The sequence below is a fragment of the Palaemon carinicauda genome, chromosome 11 (genome assembly GCF_036898095.1).
Source record: "Palaemon carinicauda isolate YSFRI2023 chromosome 11, ASM3689809v2, whole genome shotgun sequence".
Taxonomy (NCBI): Eukaryota; Metazoa; Arthropoda; class Malacostraca; order Decapoda; family Palaemonidae; genus Palaemon; species Palaemon carinicauda.
In genome coordinates, this window is record NC_090735.1 from 83,276,681 (window position 1) to 83,284,309 (window position 7,629).

The following is a 7,629-nucleotide window of genomic DNA, read 5'->3' on the forward strand; positions in this document are numbered from 1 at the left end:
TTCTACTATCGCAGACTATGCAATTATTTTAAATGGTGTATGCTGCTTATCAATGTTTATCTCTTAAACAATACATGACTCAAGAGAGCTTATAACTTAAAACTATCTTATAAAGCTTTTTTTTCTAGTAATAATTACATCATATATATATATATATATATATATATATATATATATATATATATATCTATATATATCAATATCTATATATAGGCCTATATATATATATATATATATATATATATATATATATATATATATATATATATGTATCTATATATATATATATATATATATATATATATATATATATATATATATATATATATATATATATATATATATATATATATATATATATATATATATATATATATATATATATATCTATATATACCATATACTAGTAAATTACTGATGAAGAGAATATATCTTTAATAAAATGAAAACAGGCCCATAATTTACATCTTAAATTTGACAGGTATCAGGGTAGTTAAATTTGTTACCAATATAAATACCACTTATTTGTATCCATTACTAAAAAAAGACATTCCAATTACTACTATTTCTCACTTCGCCAAAAAAAAAATCACAGGGAATTTCTTTCCAAATGCAATATTATAGTTAAGCAATTCTTCAGTAAATATTGTAAGGTCAAGAGTAAACTGCTGCCCGAGGGCCTGATTAATTAGTTGATTCACTTTATATTTATCAAAAAGGAAAAGAATTTCCAGGTCAATAAGTCAACATCGACTCTTATAGAGTTGGCCAGAATGAATTAGATGGGGAAGTATAATATATTAAAATTATAATAAATTTTTGAGAAAAAATATATTAATTAATTCTAACCAATCCAAAAATTAATCAGTTGGGAAATATAGTATATAATAAGTTATAATGAATCTATTGGTAAAAAATATATTTCTTAATTCTTAGCAAGTAAAAAAAAATGAAATATAGTATATATTAGAATTATAATAAATCTTTCGGTGAAAAATATATTAATTAATTTTTAGCGATGAAAAAAATAGAGATAAAAATCTGTGATGAGTATATAATATATATATATATATATATATATATATATATATATATATATATATATATATATATATATGTATATATATATACTGTATATATGACAATTTCTAAGAAAATTTTAATTTTCCTATCATACTTACCACGGCCCAATGAATGAGCGCCAGCTCCATGACCGAAGTGACCCTGCCCCCAACAGGCCTAACACCCCGAACCCCATTCTCACCGGCGCGACCCTGACCATTAACCATTCTACCCTGGTCCCAAAGCAAAAGGTTCCAAACAGTAGGATCTACTGCAGGAAGGATGGGGGGGGGGGGGGGTCAGTTAAGCTATTAGGCCGAGGTAAGTATGTTAGGAAAAATACAATTTTCTTTTCTTAGAAACTGTCATTTGTGCCGATATGAATCCTTACCACGGCCCAATGAATAGGAGTTTGGTAGGTAGTGCGGATAAGGATTTAAGATGCTCTACACCTCACCATTCCATCTGGATTGTATTGTGTGTGGCCGTTCGTAGATCCTCTGCTGGACGACCCTTCTGGGACCAGAGGGAACAGTCCTTAAGGTAGTGGATCATGCCGTGAAGGTTGACTGTCTTGTCCATACACCTGACCTCAGCACTTGGCTGACCGCCATTTTTCTTTCGAGAACCAACAAAGTGCCAATGCCCTGATTGTCGTGATGTTTGGCGGAAGCTCGGGCAGGATTCACCTTTTGTCAGGTATGCCCTCCAAATTGTCTCTCTTTTTCTTTGAGATCGTCCTCTTCACTTTCCCCGTAGTCACGAACAGTATCCCGATAGCTGGGCGAAGGGCAGAGGTCCTCGAGAGATACTTCTGTACCGCCCACACAACAGCAGCTCCTAGGGATGGCGGGAATGGCAAACTCGTTGAACCGTGGATCAGCTACCACTGGGTTCTGCGTCTTTGCTATGAAGGAGGGGACGAATTTGAAGACCAACTCCTTCCACTCGTGAGAATGGAAGACGTCTGGTGAGAGTGCATGGTGCTCGCCTACCCTATTGGCCAAGGCCAGGGTGAGGAGGAACACCATCTTCAGGATAAGCTCCCTGTCCATAATTTGCAGCAGAGGTTTGAATGGAGATTTCTTTAGAGTGTCGAGGACTTTGACGATGTCCCATGTGGGTGCCTTGAAAGCCCTGAAAAGACTGCTTAACCCATTTATCAGCATAGAGAGCCGGTTGGAGGAGCCTGGATTCAAGCCCTTGAGGAAGAAGACCTACCCCAGGGCCGCACAGAATACCTTCACTGCTGGTACTGACATGCCCCAATCAAGTCGTAGATAAACTAAGAAGTCCACGATGACTGGGATTGAGGCATTGATGGGCTGTATGTCCTCCTTGGTACACCACTTACAAAAGGCCGCACACTTCACCTGGTATAGGCCTATGGCTCTCAAGGATTGTCTGATGTTAAGACATCGTCTGGGTGGCTGACCTCTTGGAGTACCCCTTCCTCCTTAGCAAATGCTGAATAATCTCCACGTATGAAGGAAGAGGTTTTGGAGGCCTTCGTGGAACCTCCAGAAGTGCAGCTGTCTTAGCAGGTCTTGTCTCAGTGGTAGGGGAGACGGAGGTTCCACTGCCAAGGCTTTCATGTCCACGAACCACTCCTTTTCGGGCCAAAACTAAGCAACCAGTGTCATCTTTGCTTCCTTCCCCCCCCCCCCCCGAATAGAGTTTATGGTCTGCCACAGGAGACTAAATGGTGGAAAGGCATATATGTCGAGGCCGGTCCATGGGTGTCGGACATCAGGTGTCTGAATAGCCTCTGCCACTGCTTTAGCGATGTCAGATCTCTCCTGATGAGAGACCTCGACAGATCTCCTAGTTTCCCAACCATCTCCCTTGTCAGGAAGACTCTGGCCTTCACGGAGCATATTTCCATGCCCAGTTACACCGTCCTTGTGGTTGGGGAGGATTGCGACTTCTCCCAGTTGAGCACTAGCCCCAGTTCTGTGCAAAACGTCACTAAACTGTACCTCTGGTCTGACAACTCCTCTCGGGACTCTGTGAGGAGTAACCAGTTATAGAGATACCTCAGTAGTCTCATCCCTCTCTTGTGGGCCCACTGGGAGACCAGGGAAAAGACTGGTGAAGACCAGAGGCGGGGTCGACACGCCAAAATAGAGGGTGCGGAACTGGAAGACTTCTTCTTCCCACTTGAACCTGAGGAATTTACTGCTGGAAGGGTGCACCGGCATCTGGAAATATGCATTCTTGAGGTGCAACGATAGCATGAAATTTCCTTCCCTGATAGCTTTCAAAACTCTCCTAGCTGTTTCCATCCTGAAAGCGGTCTTAGCGACGAACCGGCTAAGGGCCAAGAGGTAGATGGCCGGGTGCCAACCACCCGAGGCTTTCTCCACCCTCTGACGCGTTTCCTCATTGGGGAGTAGGGAAGTGGCTTCAAGCCCTAACTAAGCCGGCAAGGAGTCCTTGTAGGGGATACGGTACCCTTCCTTAAAAACCTGTACCGTCCATTGATCTGCTCCTTCCTTCACCCAATTTCTCCACCTTGTATTAGGCCTCGCTGCCTACTTCCGTTTAAAGAAGCGACCATTACGTACCTCTAGGTTTTTTGGGGCTCTGTGCCTACAGTTGACTGGGGCTGATTTCTGTTCCCCTGTGCTGGTGGGGGGGGGGGGGGTCCAGAGTGAGGAAGACAGAGCTTGGCACGATGGCATTCGAGGGCATCTGCCTTACTGGACCCTGGCCCTGCTATGTTCCCATGGCTGGTATTGGGGGCGCGCTGACAAAGACGACGAAGATCAGGACGCCTTATAAAGCATCACGTCGTGACTCCTTCCTCCACTTATCCAGCGCCTCCTCCAGCTGGTCCTCTGGGAAGAGCTCCACCCTAATGATGGGGGCATTACTAAGCAACCTCAACTCCTTGTCCATTCTGTGGAGGACTACCTCCCTCCTTCTCAGGACCCATTTCGAAGCCGAGGTGTATGACTTGCCCGCCAAGAAAGCGATAGCCCTCGACTCCGAGACTGCCAGGTCGACAGACTGTTTCCTAGACGGGTCGTCATTATCCAGGGCAAAAGATAGAAGGTCGTAGACCAAAGGTCCAGACAGGTGGCCGCATCTCCAGAGGCCCATGTGAATACTTTCCATGGGCGTTGCCTCCTGCACTATGAAGCCCACGGCCCCGCCAGACAGTCTCTTTTCTGTGGATCCATGGTCTAAGGCAGTCAGATTCCCTTCCGAAGACCGGTACCTTGGCAGACCCTCTCTGGAGTGTAGAAGCGCCTGTGCCTCACTTCCAGAAAGGGCAAGAGCTTCTTCATGCTGTGGTACCTGTTTGGTCCTCTTAACTCTGTGGTGGCAGCGGTGATCCTCTTGAGCCGCTGCTCGATGTCCTGTGAGAGGGGTAGGACCAGGGAGGCCCTCGCCTCCCTAGGGGCTCCAAACCAACGTTCCAGACCAGTGCCGTGAGGTTGTACTTGCACTGGAGCGGACAGGTTGCCGATCTTCCTAATGAAGCCCAACACCCTCTGGAAGATCTATACCTCCACTACCACCTCGTTCTCCTGATGGTCTCGGGACCCCACCTCCGAAGCCCACTCACCGGCATCGGGAGCCCCACTCAGTGGACCTTCCCATGGAGCTGGAGACTGCACATCTTGGAGGTATAACCTCCCTGACGAGGAAGCCTTATGCCGCTCCTCTTCTACTCGGCTCCGCTTTGTCACTGGAGCCCGGGACCCGTAGCCATAACACCGCAGCCTAGAGGAATGGTGTCCCCTATCGTGGTCGTCTGTCCCCTCTCGACGTGATCAATCCTCGAGGGACCGGGAGTAGATAGGCGGCATCATCCATCAGGGGAAAATCCTCCCAAGGAGCTTGGGGAACAGGGTCTGCTACTTCCCACACCAGAGAAGGATCCCTTAACAGAGACCTGAACAGTGTCCTCAGAGTGCCAGAATAGGCCTCTGGCTCCCACGCGGTTAGATTGGCGGCAGTAAGCCGCTGAGGGGAGGATAAAGATGCTACTACGAGGTCAGAAGGCAGCTGCTCGACACGCAGAGGGGCAGAGGACTTGGTCGCTGGCGGTGGATAAAAGGCCGTATGGGCGTGCCTGGAAGTGGGTTGGCATCTATGATGACCAAAAAAAGGTCAGGCTGGCCCTGCCACGCCATTGACGGGAGAGCAGTTCAGGCCAGGTGGTTCCCAATAGGAGTCGCTGTGCGCGGGTAAAAACCACCCGCAGAGAGAGCCGCGCAACCCTGGAGCAGACACTCACAGAGTGATATCACATCCTGTGAGGTCCCAACGACCTTCTCTGATGCCTTCTATAGAGATGGAGAGGACAAAACGACGGTTGCGCCGTTCGACTTCTAAGGAGCTCGATTCCTGGACGTGGAGGATGAAACACGAGGTCCCGTCTCTGAAAAAAGGTCACTTCCTCCACTACCGTGGAGAACACTGACGATAGAGACGTACTCAAAACACTAGACACTGATGAACAGGCCGAAGGATGCGAACCACTGCCCTTCCTAGAGAGTGACCTGTCCCTCTTGGCCTTCCACTCGCACAGATTCCATAATAGGATATCAAAGGAGACAAGATCAAACCACGTAATACACACTAAATGAAGACAGTGACAAATGCGAAAGAGGCAGAAGACCACATGCAAACAATACCAGAGGTTGAATGGTTAATGGCGACCTGGGAAGGTTGCCTGAAGCGTCACTCTAGGGCATGCTGGGAAAAACCAGAGGTCAGGGTCGTGCAGGTGAGAAGGGGGTTCGAGGGGTCATGACTGTTGTGTGGGGGACTCTGGTTGGGGAGCTGGGGCTCAAGAAGCCTCCCATTCATTGAGCCGTGGTAATAATTCGTACCGAAACAAATATATATATATATATATATATATATATATATATATATATATATATATATATATATATATATATATATACATACATATATAATATGTGTATATATATATATATATACATATATATATATATATATATATATATATATATATATATATATATATATATATATATATATATATATATACAGAAATAGGAATGTGATATCTGGTGTTCCTCAGGGTAGTGTTCTTGACCCCTCAATTTTCATACTATATACACATGACATGTGGTTTAGCCTAGAAAACAAGCTTGTTGCATATGCAGATGATGGAATTCTCTTTGCATCAATTCCATATCCTGAATGTAGATTGAGCTAAAATTAGTGTATGGTGCAAATTACCTGGTATGAAGTTGAATCCTAACAAAACTTAAAGTATGATTGTAAGTGGCTCCCCAACATCCGGTTCTCAGCATTGATAAAGTTTCTTTAACTTTGTATGACTCTTTCAAAATTTTAGGTGTGATTCTTGAAAGCAAATTTACTTTTGAGAAACACATTAGGTCTGTCTCTTCTTCATTTACACCAAAAATGGCATATTGAGAGTCTTTTAAGATTTTCGGTGATGAATATATTCTGCAGGTGTTTTAATTTTTCCAATCTTCTTTGTTTTCAGTATTGCTCTCCTGTCTGGTCTTCAGCTGCTGATTCTCACCTTAATTTGTTGGACAGGAACTTACGGTTTATTAAATTTCTTATTCTGTCGTTCAATTTGTTCATTATCCATGTTGTATAAATTTCTTTAAAATTCTGACAATCCTTTACATTCAGATCTTTCCGGACAGTTTCATCATGTTCATAATATTAAGAATGCAATTAATTGTAATAGTCCGGCATTCTCCATCATGAGGCTCAATATTACACAGTACTCTAGATGTTTTACTCCAGCTGTAGTTTAATCAGAACTTCAAAAGTTCAAACTTGCAGCAAATGTTATTATGTTGAACAGGCTGACATATGTTTTTTTTTATAGTTTATACATGAAAAAATGTTTTAATTTTGTTAATGTTTTTAAAATATTTTATTTTAATTGTTCATTACTTCTTATACCGATTCTTTATTTCCTTATTTCCTTTCCAAACTGGGTTATTTTTCCCTGTTGGAGCTCTTGGGTTTATAGCATCCTGCTTTTCCAACTAATGTTGTAGCTTAGTGCGTAATATATGTATCTATCTATCTATCTATCTATCTATCTATATATATATATATATATATATATATATATATATATATATATATATATATATATAAATATATATATATATATATATATATATATATATATATATATATATATATATATATATATATATATATATATATATATATATATATATATATATATATATATATATATATATATAGGAGAATGAACAGGCTGCAAATCATCTTTCATGTTTATTAGTGCTAACGTTTCGGTAATCATCCCATTTTCAAGGGTAAAAAAAAGACAAAAACATTATAACCACACATTCGGTAACAACACGGTTTATTATAAAATACAAAAAAAAAATACAAAAAAATAATAATAATTTAAAATGAAAAGATATGTAGGCCTACATAGATAAAATTTCAAAATAAGAAAAAAATTAATTTAACCCCAAAAAAAAGTATCTCAAAACTTATATACACATAAGAGTAAAAGAGTCTGAGGATACCAAGCTGCCTTGACTAGATCAGAGA

The 7,629-nt window shown here is 41.8% G+C and overlaps 1 protein-coding gene across 1 annotated transcript in view; it reads right to left on the reverse strand.

Moving 5' to 3' along the window:
* The window catches only part of Bulli (regulator of MON1-CCZ1 complex protein bulli), a 392,783-nt gene that overhangs the window by 163,416 nt on the left and 221,738 nt on the right, over positions 1-7,629 (reverse strand). The gene's annotated exons all lie outside the window — the stretch shown is intronic.